This window comes from Vicugna pacos, chromosome 3, assembly GCF_048564905.1.
Source record: "Vicugna pacos chromosome 3, VicPac4, whole genome shotgun sequence".
In the NCBI taxonomy this organism is placed as follows: domain Eukaryota; kingdom Metazoa; phylum Chordata; class Mammalia; order Artiodactyla; family Camelidae; genus Vicugna; species Vicugna pacos.
In genome coordinates this window covers 57,083,333-57,099,975 of record NC_132989.1, presented here as the reverse complement: position 1 = coordinate 57,099,975, position 16,643 = coordinate 57,083,333, and the positions used below count along the sequence as shown (strand labels likewise).

Below are 16,643 nucleotides of genomic sequence, written 5' to 3'. Positions count from 1 at the left end.
TTCAAAAAGTCACCCAGTGATTTTTATAGTGCAAGCGTATGCTAGATAAAGATATTTAAGCTGTCAGTATAAACTGCTTCTGTTTTCATTTTGCATTTAATTTCAATGCCAGACTCAAGGCATAAATTTTTCATCACCTGCAATGCTATGAATAAAAGATTAAAAAAAGAACTGAGAAGAAATTCTAACACATGCAGTGCATATAGCACATTGTGCAGACGCAGTATTCATAACTAGATGTTTAATTTCCATCTTTTTTTCTTTTACGTCCGGAACATTACTACCTGAGTTAATACATCATGGAGCTAATTTCCAGTATTTTAGCTTTGCAGAATTCAAGTTTACCTAGTTGGGGCCAAATAGGCCATTCATTCCACTTGAAATCTGAAATACATGCCGGAAGATTTACATGCTACTCTGTTAGCACTGCAGGATTCTATTACTCTCGTATTTCTAGGAAGGGAATATTTCAACATCATATATTTTTGTTTTATTCCATGAAATAGCATGTACATTAACCTTGCCTGAAAGTTCAAAGAACCAAGGATTACAGAAACAGTCCCACTTAATATCAGTTCCTCATTAAACTTGCTCCATGTTCCCAGCTGAAAGATATAATCAGTCCCAAGAGGCAAAGTTATGAGTTCGGTGTTGAGGCATTTTTTATTTAGTACTTAAGACTGTTTTCCGTAGCACAATGCATCTTCATTGTCACTTTATTAGCCTCCAAAGGACACACAGACCAGAACAATTTCTAATTCCTGCCAATAGACTCTCAGTGAGCAAGAGATGCTCAAGAGCCCTTCCTAATCTCATCAGGAGGGCCTTGGGTTTATGAGCCTTGTCATTCTGAAACTTCACTTTCTCAGGGCAGTCAAGAGCCTGTGCGGACTCCAGGCCTGTAGGGACAGCAACAGTTAGTCCCTCGGATGTTAGTGGCATCTAATAATGTCTGGCTTATTGTCTTTGTCTCTAATTACTCATACAAATTTTTTTTTATGGCGATTGAATTTAAGTTGAGGGAAAGCTTTGGAAGAAAAAGAAACGAAACCGTGTTCTGATATATTTTTACCAATGTGGTATTCAATTAGCTCAGCTGATCAGCTGAGAGCACTAATAAGACCTAGATCATTGGTTCAATTCCAGGGTAGCCAGTTAGTTTTACTTTGTTCGATGGTCACAGACGGATACCTCATCTTATCCAGCTGTCTTAAGTGTTACTGGTCACCAGAATAACCACATGAGAGAGTATGAATGGATCAGTGCAAATCCATCCTTATAACTAGGCTGTAGAGGGCATCAGTATCACCTTTTGCAATGATTGTACAAAAAGTAGTATCTTAATAATAAAAACTCTTTTTTTTCTTATTGTTTGTAACTGTAAGCAAGCACTCTGGATCTCCAAAACATGTAATGGGCTTTAATTAACTAGACTTCATAACATCTCTATGATGTTGGCAGGTTTAACTAAGCTTACTTTACAGATGACAAAGCGTAAACTGAGAAGTTGAGTCACTTGTCTGAGGTCACAGAAAATGTCAGGGGCATCTCTCAGATTAGAATCCCTGTCTTTCTGTATCTCATTCCGTCATGGCACCCGTGAGACTGCTCTGCCTCTATGGAAACAGCCTGAAGTCACAATAATACGTCAGTATACTATCACGTTATTTTTCATTATGCTGGAAGACACAAGCACAGTGAAAAGACATGGTGAGGCAAAGATTACAATGTACCTCCTTTTAAGCAGCATAAATGTATGGAAATTTGGATTTGTTGAGCAGATAAATTAGAGGGTGTCATGTATCACTTAGTCTATGCTACCTCATATTGCTATTAACCACTTTTTTTTTTTGGCATGCTCTAACTTCCCAATTAGACAGTCAGCACAGAGACCAGCCCATGTCTTACATCTCTTCGAACTGGTAGTAGGTATTTAAAAATATTTATTCATGACAATGAATAAATTTGTTTGGAGGAGAATTTAAGGCTTCATATCCTATGGGGATGGTAAAATAGGGAAGGAAAGAAGCTTTATGATGGTGGGCAGGGCTGGATTTTTCCTTCTGAGGGTCTATCATTACAGCAATTCTAGTTTGATGTGTTATATGCCGAAGCTTTATAAGAACACCTAGCACATATCCTGGATCCCAAGCATGAAGAGGATCTACAGAGATTACTCATTTAAGGAAAATTCTTGCCAAGAGTAGAATGCTTAAACAGCAGGGAGAAGAGGCAACTTGATGCAGCTGTGAAAGGTGGAGGCTTCACTGTGCAATCCAAGATTTCCATCAGTTGGGAAATGGTGTTGTGAGAAAATGAGTTGCTCAGTATTACAGAAGAGAAAAACACACTATGGCAGGGGTGGGCTGGGGTGGACGACAGTAAACATTTTCCATTTTATAAAGTGATTATCCATAAAGTGTTTTAAAGTCATGTGCCTTTCTCATGACCGAGGTGATCATTGGTTAAAACTGATTTACTAGAAAGTTTCAGAAATACAGCAATTTTGTGAGCTGAAGTCAGCCTGTAAAGATTCCCTCCTGCCTTGGGTAACTGACTTGGATTTGAATCTCTTAGTAAAGGATCAGCTATTGGGTTGCTTTGTAATGTGAGGAGCTGTTCTGGAAAGAGATCTGAAGATCTTTGTGATCCAAGAAGGAAATGGCAGACTCAGCAGCAAACTCAAGGTATGAAGTGCATACTCCCCAGACATGAATCAATCCAAGTTTTTCATTTCAATACAGTCACCTCCCTCCTGTTCATGTCTATTGTTGTGTCTCCGGGTATTGGAATCCTTTAAGAACAACCTTTTGAAGTCAATGGGATGGTCTTATCACTAATGCTGTGGTCAGGGATAATCACTTTTTCCCCCTTATATACAAATATTCTGCACAAGAATATTAGAAAATGTAAATTCATTGCTCTCACTTGTCAAAGACTAGAAAAAATTAAAATTATTTAGTGCTTATTCTCAGGTGAAATATAGCATTCACTTTCATGCTACACAGATTTACAGTATAATTACATAGTCAATATAGTTCAATTTTTATCTTCTGAGTTTTAAAATAATATTAATGAATTAGAGCTTTATACTACATGAGCTTTGATGATAATTTGCCTTCTTTAATGTATGAGAAAATGTAGTAAGCACTACTATTTCAGGGGTGGTTTCTTCCTACCACATTAGTGTTTATTAACCTAGGAGGCTTCCAGGGTCCATGAATCTCTTGCAAGTATATGTAAATTTGGGGGGAATATGCATATGTTGCATGTTTCTAGGCAGAGAGTTTTCAAAGGAGTTCTTGTTTCAAAAAAAGGTATGAGCCGCTACTGTACATCTTCAGCTTGTGTTTCTTTCTAAGGAATTAATATTCATCTCTGTAACAGTTAAAGATATCTATATGTATACATGTATAGTATTCAATGTAATTGCTTATGAATCAGCAGGATACTCAAAGAAGTTTAAAATGCTATAGTTTGTTTCTAACAAGAAAAAAGAAAGGAAAGGGACACACATGGCAACTAAGAAAATTCACGCTGATTATAATATTTCTATACGAAGCATTGGGAGAGATTAACTGGCAGTTAAAGAAACGCCTTTCCTTGAAATATTGCGATATAAATAAATCTTCTCTCTAAGAGACATTCAGTATAGTTCTTCCTAGGAAATAGTGTGTCAGACTAGAAGTCTTGGAGTCCTTTCCAGGTTTATGATCTCACTATGTGCTTTTAGGCAATGTAAAGTAACTATTTTTATTCATTGTCAATCAAACACATCACTTCAGATGCATGCTATGCTTAGCTAACCTGTCTTTTAAAAAGGAAACCTATTTTGAACCAAAATACCCTCATCACATCACAAACAGACACAGGGGATGAGATGAGAGAGAACTGAGTTCTGTTTAGATTTATGTCACTAACTCACTGAGTTCTCAAAAGCAAGTTAATCTTGCCCCAAACATTTGAGATGTAGTATTATTATTATTATTATTATTATTATTATTATTATTATTATTATTTTACAATGGCCTCAAAGACAAACAGTTGATTTGAGATTCTTAGCCCCTATCTCAAGTTTTATGTGAACAAGATTCCTTGGGAAGGGCCCTGCAAATCTGTAGTGTAACAAGCGATCCAGGAGACTCATGATCATGCAAGTTCAAAAGATCTGGAAGGATGTGATATTCTTAGTCCTCTAAGATTTTTGGGTTTTGGCTACTTGGTATGTGCTTCCCTTCCTCTGAAGATCGTCAACATAATATATAACTCCCTGAAGTCAATTTCACCTAGAGGCTGGGAGATTAATTTCCAATCATAAAATGAATTGTTGGTGTGTATGCAACACAGCATTTGAGGAGTTAATTCAAAATCCTATTGTTGAGAAATGTAGAATGGGAACATGAGCATGGTATTAAAAATAACAGCTTTATCACCCTTGAAAAATCCGTACTGATTTCAAAGGGCATTGATAAGCACAGGGTCAACACATTTTTTCAGTCATGCACTTGGGGAACCATTAATTTAAAATGTTCCTCTGGACAACTGGTTCTATTAGGATGTCACAAAAACAACTTCTAATTCAAAAGAGGAAGGGGAAAGTATTGGTGGAAAATTGTAAAAGGTTTATTTTTTTTTATTAAAAAAATTGAGAGCCAAGACATCTTCTGTTTCTATCAAGTCCATTAACTTGAACTTTTTTCCCCAAACCTGAAAGTGTGGATGAAATCTTACACTTAGCTCCATGCAGGCAACTGACAATAAAATGATGCAGTTATACTTGACCACTTGGAGAACAGATCTATGACCAAAAACACTGTTAACAGTGGACATTTTCACCTTGGGTATGAGGCCCAGTAACATCATAGTATATTGTAAGTAATGTAAGCTTCTATATGAAGGACTAAATATAAATATAGGAGTAAATGCAAGGATAATGATACCTCTATTGACCAATACCAGGTTCCCAAGCAACAGTTAGTGATTTCAGGTTTAGATCACTGAAAAGTGACTGCAACTAATCTTGATTACTTTGACAAAACAATGTCAAAAATTTGAGAGGCAACCTAATAGTGAGAAGATACCTTTCTTAGGCTTCTAAAAGGTAACGCCCAGACATACTGATTCACTCCTAGATTTGTCTTTATACTGGAAGTGCTACAGAGTGAATGGTTGTTTCTGCCTAACACTGGGCGACTTCACTGTAAACAGAAGGCCGTGTGGCCATTTTGGTGCAATCTTTCCCCACTCGGTTGGTAGCGCCCTGCTGGCTGGTGTGTAACATAGTGTGTTCATTCCATTATTATTTAAAGTGAAATGCTGAATTATTAATGTAAATTCAACTGCCCCTTTTTCTGTAAAGTAAGCAGATTTACTTTTCTTATTTGGTCGACCCTAGGGAGTAACTTTTAACTTTCCTTATGTAGTTAAGTGATTTTCATTTCAGGTATATGTGAACATTTTTAAAAAAGAATTCCTGCAGATACAGAATTGATATTTGGAATTTTTCTTTTTAGTTTTATGTGCCAACTTACTTAAATTATTAAGATAGAACTAGCTTTTGATCTCAGACTATCGTTTTATAATCGTTTTATCCGTAACAGAAGGTTGGCTCTACTGTATCTTCACAATAATTTTGTTATGCTCCAAATTCAAGATTCATACTTTTAGGACTCTGAAGTGCTCATCTTCTCAATTAATTATTTGTAAGCCTCTAGGCTTATTCGTAGAGTGAATTTTAGAATGCCCCAGTAAGAATGTAACAGCACACAGGAAACACACAGTGTATTTTCTAACACTGCTGTTAACCAACCACCCAAGTTTCAGGGTGACTGCAATGCTTTCCAGCGCTATCCATGGTGATCTCTGGCAGTATTCCCACCTAGGGTGTACTAGCAAACTAGTGACTTAGTGTTTTAGACCAATGAATGTATGACTTTTTTTAAGTGTCTATCATACAATAAACTATTTTTAAACACATTTTTGGGGGGTAGTTCGTTTATTTCAATGACTCCTAAATCTTGGGAAAGGTTACGAATAAAGTTTTGTGTCAGCTTCATTTTTAATAGTTTCCTGGTGCCTTTCTTCTATGGTAATCTAATTTATATTATCTTTTAAATCTATCATATAAATATATTACTATGCTTAATTATTCTAAGTAGTAGCATGACTATTATTTTTATATTTATAATTATTCATTCATTTCAAGTCACTCAGCATGCTGTTAATGGGCCATGCAGTTAGATATCCTAATTTGTTCTCATGACTCATAAAGTTCAATATAAAGTATTCTGAAGTTTATAAAAAAATTTTTTTGTGCATTACATGCTTGTCCGCAGACATAAAGCTCAAAGATTTTCTTTCTTTCATAATATACTATAATATGGTTACAAGTGCATTGAAATTCATCTTGTTAGAATGGTAGTAATATATCCCACCAGGACTACTGTTCCTAGTAGCAATTTAAAATAATTATTGTGAGACTTGATGCTAGACATCAGGTTTGCAATAGAATTACAATGAGGGAAGTGTATTAGAGACAAAACATTGCTGGAAGAAAACTTCATAATGGCGCAATTTGGAACTAAGCCTCAATTTTACAGTAATAGATTCTCTTTATGATGGCACAAAGGAGTGAATGCACTTAGCAAATTTAAATCTATTATTAGTCACACTTTGTGGATTGCAGTGCAAAAAGGAGAAAAGAAATTAGCTTTTTAAGTATGTTCTTATATAAAACAGGTTCTAGTGAGAACAGTCTTATATCAAATCTCCTTGTTACACTTCAGAAGCACAGTCAGTCTTTATAACAGCAGGGAGTTGTCCAGGTTTAAAAGTCTTTCCAAAATCGTTCTGAAGGTCTCTGATTTCAAATTATACATTTCTGAAGTCAGGGTACATTCAACATCAGTACATTTCTTATTTACAGAAATACAGTGTAAAACAAGAAAGACAGTTAATTTAGTCTTTGCTGCTTCCCACAACCTCTCTCCTTGAATGAAGATGTGTTTGTAGTTCACATTGGTACTATACCTGCCTTTAATGCGATTTCAATTACAGTAAGAGAACTCAGTGGTGTTAAGTCGGTATGATTTGGCACTCATCTACGTAAAGAGAGTCTCAGTAGGCAATTTTGCAAAGGAAACCAACGGGAAGAATTCAGTAGGTATTTTTAGTATAAAATCAAAACACTAAAAATCCAAGCTTCCATTTTCAAGTTAAGTAAAATGTTACAGTTTTGTTTTAATTATGATCCACTTTTCCTATTTCATCTTAAAATAATACTAAGTAGAATATCTGACAATAGCACAATTTAGTTTTAAAGTAACACATAACATTTCCATCATGTTACTGACTGGGTACATAGGAATTCCGCTGTAATCCTTAAGTAGTATGAAATAAAATTCTTATCTGAGATGTTTCACGTAAGTATTTATCTGTGGAAAAGAGTGGAATCATCCAGCTGAACTGGGGAGACCAGCCATACAAATTCACATTCATAGACTTATGGGAGAGGAAAGCGAGGACAAAAAAAGAATGGCCACACTTAAAACAAAGTTGTACACAGCTGAAACAGAGCAGATAGAAATAAAAGTAAATAGTTCAAAGAGATTACTTTAAAAAGGCATTTTCTTATAGATTATCCACATCTACTGCCCATATTAATACTTAATATTGCTTTTCTGTAAATTTGTTTTGCTCTGTAGCTGTCTATAGCTGCCTTTGCTTAATAATTCGAGTGCACTTTTATCCTGGTGGGCTCCAGTTAGTAGTCTGTACATAGACTCACATCTGCCAACATTCGACTAATCTCTAAAATATATTCTCTCGTTGCTTCACTTCAAAGACATCACCCTCCGTCGGTATTCCTCCTACTGTTTAGTCTTCAGTATGTGGTGTCTACCTCAGCGTCGTGTCGTCTTTCCTACTGCATATTGGGCAGCCTCATCCATTCCCATGGCTTCAGTGAGCATTTACATGCTGATGACTCAAATCTAACCCCTTCCTGAGCTCCAGACCCATATTATATCCTCCTACGTACTGAGTATCCATCTACCCTCAGACATTCCATAGGCCTCTCAGACACAGGATGCCCCAAACTGAATTAGGAATCTACGCTCTCCCTGAACCCAAATATATTCTTTTCCAGGTGTTACTCATCTCAGTGAAGCACCTACTCAGTTGCCCAAGCCAGAACCTGTGTATCATCCTGGAAACGTCTCTATTCCCGCTCCCATGTCCAACCAATCTCCAAGTTCAGGTACTTTTACCTCCTACTTAACAAACTTGTTTATTTCCCTCTCTTCCCATTGCCACTGGCCTAAGTCAGGCCACCATCATTTCTCTGTGGAATTATTCTACCAGTCTCCCAACTGGTTTTATCTCACCCTGACCCAATCCATTCTCCATGTTACAGAAGGACAATCCTATCAAAACTGATAAAATAACTGATAAATATGATTACATAATTTTAAAAAATCTCCTCAGGAAAATATATTCAAATAAAATTAAAGATAAATCATAAACTTGGAAAAATATTTGCAATATATATAGCAAAGAGTTGATGTTGCTCATCAGTAAAAACCTCATAAATCAGTATGTAAAAGAAATATGAGCAAGGACATAAACAGTCATTTTTGCATAATAATAAATGGGATTTAAGAATCTGAAAAGATACTTAATCTTACTCATTGTAAAGGGAATGCAAATGAAAATTTGGTATCATTTTATACCTGTAAGATTAAGAAAAATTTTAAAGTTTGAGCATGTGGGAAAAATAAGCCCTATCATATACTGTCAATGGGTATGTAAATTAGATAAATAAACAAGGGTACTTATTGTACCAATTTTTACAATAAGTAAAATGAAAGATAATATAAATATTCATCAATTGAATTTTGGTTAAATAATTTATGGAAACCCACATGGTGGAATATTAGACTGCTGTGAAAAAGAACAAGGTGGATCTTAAGGAGGTCATATGGATAAATCTCCATGTTATATTTTCAAGAAGAAAAAGTAAGATGTAGAATAGTTTGTACAGTGTGCTCTTATTCATGTAGAAAAGGATAGATATACATATGTGTGTATATACATAGGTAGAAATTCTCTGAAAAACTGCAGAAGAAATGTTAACAATGATTGTCTTTGGGGAGCTCTTTTATGCTGTGACATGTGCTACTTTTCCAATAATTAAAAACAGCTAGTTATAAACATTGCAAACACTAATGCCATTCTCACCTTCCAAAAGTATCATGGCTTCTAATTACTGTTAGGAGAACATTCAAGTTCTTTAACAAAGCTTATGAGACATTTCAGACTGGGCCTCGGCCTCCTAGTGACCCTTTCTCTCACCACTTCCCTCTTCAAACCCTACCTCTAGTCACAAGGAACATCTTCAGTTCTTCAAATGCACTTGGAACAATTTCTTTTACACTGCTCACATCTTCTTGTCTAATTACTTATGCTGTGGAACTCAATTTGAAAGTCTCTTTGCCCAGGAAGGATTTTCTGATCATCCTATTCTTTTTTTTTTTTTAAACAAATTTTATTTATTTATTTTCCCTCAGTGGAGGAACTGGGAATTGAACCCAGCACTTCACGCATACCAAGCACACACTCTACCACTGAGCTATACCTCCCACCTTCATATTCTTTTTTATAGCACTTATCACACTTACTGTTTAACAGTATGTCTTTCCTACCACTAATCACATGCTCCAGGAGGAGAGGGACCATGCCTCCCTTGCTCATAATTATAACTGCAGTGCTTAACTTAATGCTTTGTGTTTGAATAACTGGATATAGATGAACAGAAAGAATTAAGAGAGATATGATTGACTGATTGATTGTAAAGTAGCTACAACTTGCTCATTCTTTAGTAGTGATTTTGGAAGTAAACGAGAAGGTAAAGAATAAGCTGAAAGTGGGTAGTTTGAGTTGCAAAAACACAAAACTGCTCAGAATAATTACAAGTATATAAATAGCAGTGAAGGAACATTTAAAACCTGATCAAGGTATTTTGGAAAAAAAGGCACTGAATTTGGGAATAAACAGAGTGGAAAGGGATGAATAAGGGTAGATTTCTTGATGAATGTGGGGTTTTAACTTGATCTTTAATAAAGTAAGATTGCTGGAAATAAAGATGAAGTGAGGGCAAGAATTTAAGCAATAGAACAGGGAGGCTGTGGAGATGCAGTTCCCCTAAAAAAGTTGCTTTGTTTCTGTTCAAAGAGAGACTTCGCCTGCTGTATTCCCTGCAGCCTTATGACAACTCCCTCTCAGACCTGGTCTAGAATTTCTGTGCCCTGCGGACGTGGGCTCTGTGAGGCAGACAGCTTCCCAGGGCCCCTCTGCCCCCTCGGGGTGGAAACACTGGTGCTGAGCTATACACGGTGCCCAAACCTGTCCAACCATCAGGATAATTTTGTTGAGTTCTAGTCCACTAGGTGCTTCAGAAATCTTGAAAGAAACACAAAAAGCATGGCCATTTAATACACGTGTGTTTAGTGAATGAACAGATGACCTTCTGTGGCTTTTTCTACATCAAAGTTAACCTTCCAGATGGGCAATCAAAGAAGTCTTTCAAATTGTCCGTTCCTTCCCCAATATCATTTCTTCCTGATTTGTCAAGCCTTAGAAACAGGGCTCTGTGCCTTATGTAAATCGAAAATACCCTTTATTTGCATTTATATCAATTTCTGAACTTTTGCTTATACTAGTTTCTCTAATTAGAAAGGATTCTGCTTCTTCAACTGGTATGTCATTCGTAAGCACATGTCTCCAACTTAGAAACTCTCTAGAACTCTCTGCATTTCATGCTGGTTGTGTACTTGTTTTCTGTTCCCTTAGATCTGCACCATTTGTATGACGTGATTCTTTACACAGACACACACACTCACAAACACATGTGTATTTTATTCTATAGGTTGAGCCATATGAAATTGCCAATATGAAAAAATTCTGATCTATAAAAATGACAATTTCACATGGTTCAACATAACTATAAACTCTTTGAAGGCAGGTTACCAAGTCAAAGTTTTGGGAGGTTTGGGGGGTACAATTCTATGCAGACAGTAGGTCAGAGGTTCTCAAAGTGAAGTCTGTGGACCCCTTTGGGTCCCTGAGATCCTTTTAGGGGTCCATGAAACCAACCAATTTTCATAATGATACTAAAATATTATTTGCACCACCTCCCCCCCCCCTTTTTTTTTTCACTGTGTTGACATTTGTATTGGTGCAATGTGGCTACCTTTGCACTAATCAACGCTATGGCACCAAACTCTTCTAGAGCTCAATGTATTCTTCATGACCACACATCTGTATTTTTGAAAGCCATGCTGATTTAGGGATGCCCTTAATGAGGCAGTAAAAAATAACCCATTTTATTGACTCTGGACCCTTGAGTATACATCTTTTTACATCTGGTGTGGATGAAATGGTAAGGACACATAAAGTACTTGTACTACATACCAGAGCACAGTGGTTGCCTGGAGGAAAAGCACTTGTGTGATTAAGTTCTAGGCTGAACTAGCCACTTTTGTCCTGGAATATCATTTTTACTTCAAAGAACAGTTGACAGGTATCCGGTAGATATTTTCTCAAAAATGAACAATGAGAGACACTCAAAGAATGCAATTGACAGTATTTGTTGCCAATGATATACTTCAAACATTCGAGCAAAATCAGAATTCTGGAAAACTTGTATCTGCCACCATCAACTTCACAGTTCCCTAATATTTAAAGATTTTCTGATGAGATCAGAGATGATATTAATCATAATTTTATGATATTGTATAATGAAATGTATCAACATTTGAAGATCTGCATAACTCAGGGAGCCAATATTTTTCAAATGAACAAGACCTGAAGTTACTAGAAGTTACATAGCGCAAGATAGATGGTTTCAGATTCCACATGGCAACTAACTTATAAGAAGCCACACTTGTTGAGTTTTGGTGTCGTATTAAAAAAATATCCACACTTATCTGAAGTCATAGTAAAAAGATTCCTACAATCTGTAGGGGACCAGATTTTTCCCCTATACTTCATCCAAAGCAACATACCAAAACAGATTCACTCAGAAGGAGATATGATAATCCAGCTGTTAATACGTAATTGGTTTAGTGTTATTTTCAAGTGAACTAAGAAATACTTTTAAAACATCTCAGTTTTCATTTCTGATATGGTAAATATCAACAGAAATAATCCACAGAAATGAAAGCTCTGGGGGTCTTCAATAATGTTTATGAATGTGAAAGGGTCCTAAGACCCCAAATTTGACAGCACTTACAGCAGGCGCTCAATAAATGTCTGGTGAGTTGGTGAATCAGTGAAGTGATACAAAGAAAACAAGCAAGAATATAAGCCCAGATGTGTGACTGGGGTCAGCTTTTGGGGGCTGCCTCAAGCACTTGGCTGGTACCATTCTTGTCACCATTCTGAGAAGCGAATGAGGATTAAATCCTACTCAGCGTCAGAAAGAAAGGAGGTGTTCACGCGCCCATCAACTGAAACTCGGCGTTAAATGGAAGCAGGAATAACGATTCTTTAAAAATTCTAAATAAAAGAGGACTCACAGAGTAAAGACCCCCTCACCTTGCATTGGTTCCAAATATCGTGCAAAATTTTTAGGAACCACTCCAGGATTTCCTTTAAGTTGCCTGAGGAAATGTGAGTTAGGAATACTTCTACACGGTATGTTTCCAGGGAGGGTCACCAAACACAATACTGGAAAGAAGCCGGCCTGCTAGCATTGACGCAACTCCTTTAGGTGGGATGGGTGTGGGGAGTGGATGGCAGTCGAATACTCAAGCATCTCTGGGGCGACCACAAGGAGAGGGAACAGGAGCGACTCTTCAAAGGACCACTGAGTTACACCGTCCAAAGCACATGGCAAAACTGCTGACTGCTGAGAACCAACAGCAGCCAATGGACTGGTCTGCTGTGCCACAAACAGACACAGGGTGACTCTTTTGAGCAAAGGCACTGGGCCAAATGAGACTGAGCGGCAAAGAGCAGCTGCAGCCCAAATCAAAGGAGAATCTTTAAGATGCATTCTACAAGAGAAGGATTGTCAGTTGTGCTTTGCCTATCTGTTCAGCCACAACTGCCCAGCTATACATCAGGAACCCAATTTTGAAAAATAAAGAAGTACCCTGAGGAAGAAATGGAGAACACAATTGCTCACTAAGCATCTTTTTTTTTTTTTGAGAGTTGCCATCACACTTTATTTATGCCTTTTATGGTTATACCTGTGCAAATTTGATTCTTCCATCTCTAGCGTAAACTTACTGATGGTTACTCACTCACCTCTCAAAGCCCATTGCACAGTGCTAGATACATAGCAGGTGCCCAATAAAATATGCTGAATAAATGAAGTCCAAAATTAGCAAAATGGCTTCATTAGTATTGCAAAACTGTCAAAACACCTGCTGTTATATTCTCATTCATCTATTTGTACATCCAATAAATATTTATTGTGCCTCTATCACCTGCAAGGTAATACAATGATGGTTATGTTAAGGTGAAGTAGACATGAATATTTCGCTCAAAGACTCCAGAGTTAATAATCTTCACTTTTTGCTTTTTTTCTTTTTGACCACATCCTGATCCATCAATATCACTATATTTATGGAAAACGAAGAGAGGGAAAAAGCAGGATCAAATTCACAAAAGATACAAGCAAGGAGAAGAAAATGTTAGGCTTACTTTGCCATAACTCCAAGGATGAAGAGGATGTTTCCCATATAAATAGGTGTTACACAGTTTGACACGCAGTTTGAGTCCATAGCTTGAAGAAACATGGACTTTCTCAGTTGAGAAAAATCTTCCTTTGGTTACAGGAACTCACAATTTCCACGTACCATTCAGGAATGTAAAAAACAATTTTTACGTATGACTGAAGCATTCTGCTGTATATAGAAACTGACAAAACATTGTAAACTGACTATACTTCAATTTAAAAAAGTGGTTAAAATATTTTTTAAAAAAAGAGCAATTTTTAGGTGGTGAGATTAGCTAACATTGGTATATTTAACAGAACAGGGTTGTGGAATTTCCTTTTTAGGGTTTTTTTTTTTTTTAATATAAGGTTGGTTGTCAATATGAGACAATGGAACTATCTTTCTCACCCTTAGAGATTGATGGATGACTCTTCAGGACCCTTTCAGTCACATGAATTCCAGTGAAAAAGAACGTAAGGGGGTTTGTGAGCAATAAGCCAGTATAATCAGTTTTACTACAAAGCTAAAAGATAATTTACTGATGTCACAATCACCTGAATTTACAGTTATTCTGTCATTTCAACAAAATTATTGAGTACACATTTTTCCAGGCACTTGGGCTAGTGACTGTCACTACATGAAGAGGCAAGATACTTGTCCTCACGGAGCTTACAGAACAGGGAGTGCCATATAAGGGGTTCCAGCATTAGATGATATGTATAATGGTTCTTTTACTTGCTAGAAATAAAACTCAACTCAAACCAACTCAAACCAACCTAAGGAGAAATTCATTGGCTAAGATAACAGAACAGCAATAGAACCTCAAAGAATAACAGGGGACCATTCTCTTGATTTCAGCTTAGCTTCCTTTGGATTGGCTCCATTTTCAGATAATTCCCCCCTTGCAGAAGAAGGGAGTGCACAGGTTACCTCCTTTCACATACAACTGAAGAGAAATCAAAGCCCTAGAGTGTAGAATTATCGGCCCCGATTAGGCTGGTGTGGATCATATGCCCCTTTCCAAACCAACCACAGAGGCTAGGGGATCAAATGCCCAGACTGGCTCAGCCTCTAGCTCACTCACCTCTACCTGAGGCACGTATGTGTAGAGGGCAGGGTACTGTCATCTCAAAAAGGAGGAGAGTGATGCTAGATAGCTAAAATACCAAATGTCCATACTCAGGAATACACATGCTTGAAAGTAAATTTTCAAGAAATAATCTTTGAAGGGGGATAGGGGGAAAGGACAAATTAGGGGTATGGGATTAACAGATACAAACTACCATATATAAAATAGATAAGCAACAAGGATTTACTAAAAGCACAGGGAATTATACGCATTATCTTCTAATAATCTATAATGGAATAGAATTGGCAAAAATACTGAATCACTACACTGTGTACCTGAAACTAACACAACATTTAACACAATATTGTAAAGCAATTTGATGTCAGTTAAAAAAAAGAGAGAAAGAAATAGTCCTTGAGCACATTGTGGAGGTGATGTACTAGCCTAAACATTTTTTCAACATTAAAAAGATGTTGACAAAAAGCTTATAATCTAGAAAGGGGGATAGGAAGCTACACAGGTAAAACACAAAGAACTCCTCCTCTGTACTGTGGAGAGTTGTTGGAGTAGAGTTCATTTCCCACAGCAGGAATCAGGAAAGCCCCCAGGAGGAGATGGTCTTTGAAATGGATCTCATAGGAAGGGTGTGATCTACCTACTTGCCCTAATCCAATCTCACCATAACCTAAAGTGATGTAGTTACGCCTTCCTTTGGAATGACCTTTAAATATCCTATATTATCTTGTTCTAAAAACTGTATCTTCAAGAAATGGCAAACTTCCCCAATAGGGGTTACAGGCAGAAAGAGGATGATTACCGTGAATAATGGTGCCTACCTTAAACTCAATGCCGACCTACAGTTGGTATTCAAAGAATCTTGGTTGAATGAATGGATGCATGAGTATCTGAATGGACAAATGCTATGGCAACATGATATTGGGTAATAGATGAGATTCCTGGGGTCACGCAATGTCAGTTTAAAAGATATCCCTAAACCTTGTCTATGACAAGTTGTTTCTCTACAGGTTCCTATGGTGCCACCTTGCTCCCTCAGGTAATCCTCTGAGGCTCGTCAGTGGCATCATTTACACAGCTCACATCGTGTGTAATGACATCCAACCTGGCATCCACCACACCTTTAGTCTTTCAGCATAAAACAAAGTGCAGCTTCCCCCACAGAGCATCCTGATTAAACAAATTAACTACGGGGCTGCCTGCAAATACACACACTAGAGTGCAGGAAATGAACAGATACAATGGCCAAGTCTGTATTTAATTTTAATTAAATTTCATTCTGTAGCTCAATTAATCCACATCTCCAAATGTCAGCAGGACTTAGGCAAATGGAATGACATCTGCTACACCGCACAGGACCATAAAACCTTCCCTGCATGCTAGGTCTCTGGAAGCACACCAGGAAAAATGAAATATCTTTATTAAGTGCGTAGTAGTGTATAGAAGTCTAACTCTCCGTCTAATGAAAGAACATAAACTAGGGAAGAAAATGAGACTAAGAATGTGAGTGGTTACAGGCATGGCAAGTATTGCCCAATATCCTGCCTTGTGTTATTTACTATTTTAAAGTTGCGTTTGGTTTTATAGCTGTTTCCTTTAATATTTACCTAGTGGGTTTCCTGACTGCCCAGGTTGGTTTTCCATTTTGTTTTTAAATGACATGGATTTCTTTCCTGAGAAAAGAGAACTGGGAGAATGGGGGATCTTTCTGCATAGAAAATGGAAAAGACTACGTTTGCTATGCAGGGCCATTCATCACAGGAAGCCAGGGGTGGAGCAGAGATACTGTGGGGTTTGACAAGCTCAGATTAAAATTTTTGTTCTGCCACTTAAATATC

The 16,643-nt window shown here is 37.1% G+C and overlaps 1 protein-coding gene and 1 non-coding gene across 3 annotated transcripts in view; both read right to left on the bottom strand.

Moving 5' to 3' along the window:
* Positions 1-16,643, bottom strand: part of KIAA0825 (KIAA0825 ortholog) — a 351,023-nt gene that overhangs the window by 81,681 nt on the left and 252,699 nt on the right. The gene's annotated exons all lie outside the window — the stretch shown is intronic.
* On the bottom strand, positions 9,567-9,638 carry TRNAT-GGU (transfer RNA threonine (anticodon GGU)). Its single transcript has one exon. It is a non-coding gene; the product is annotated as a tRNA-Thr (tRNA).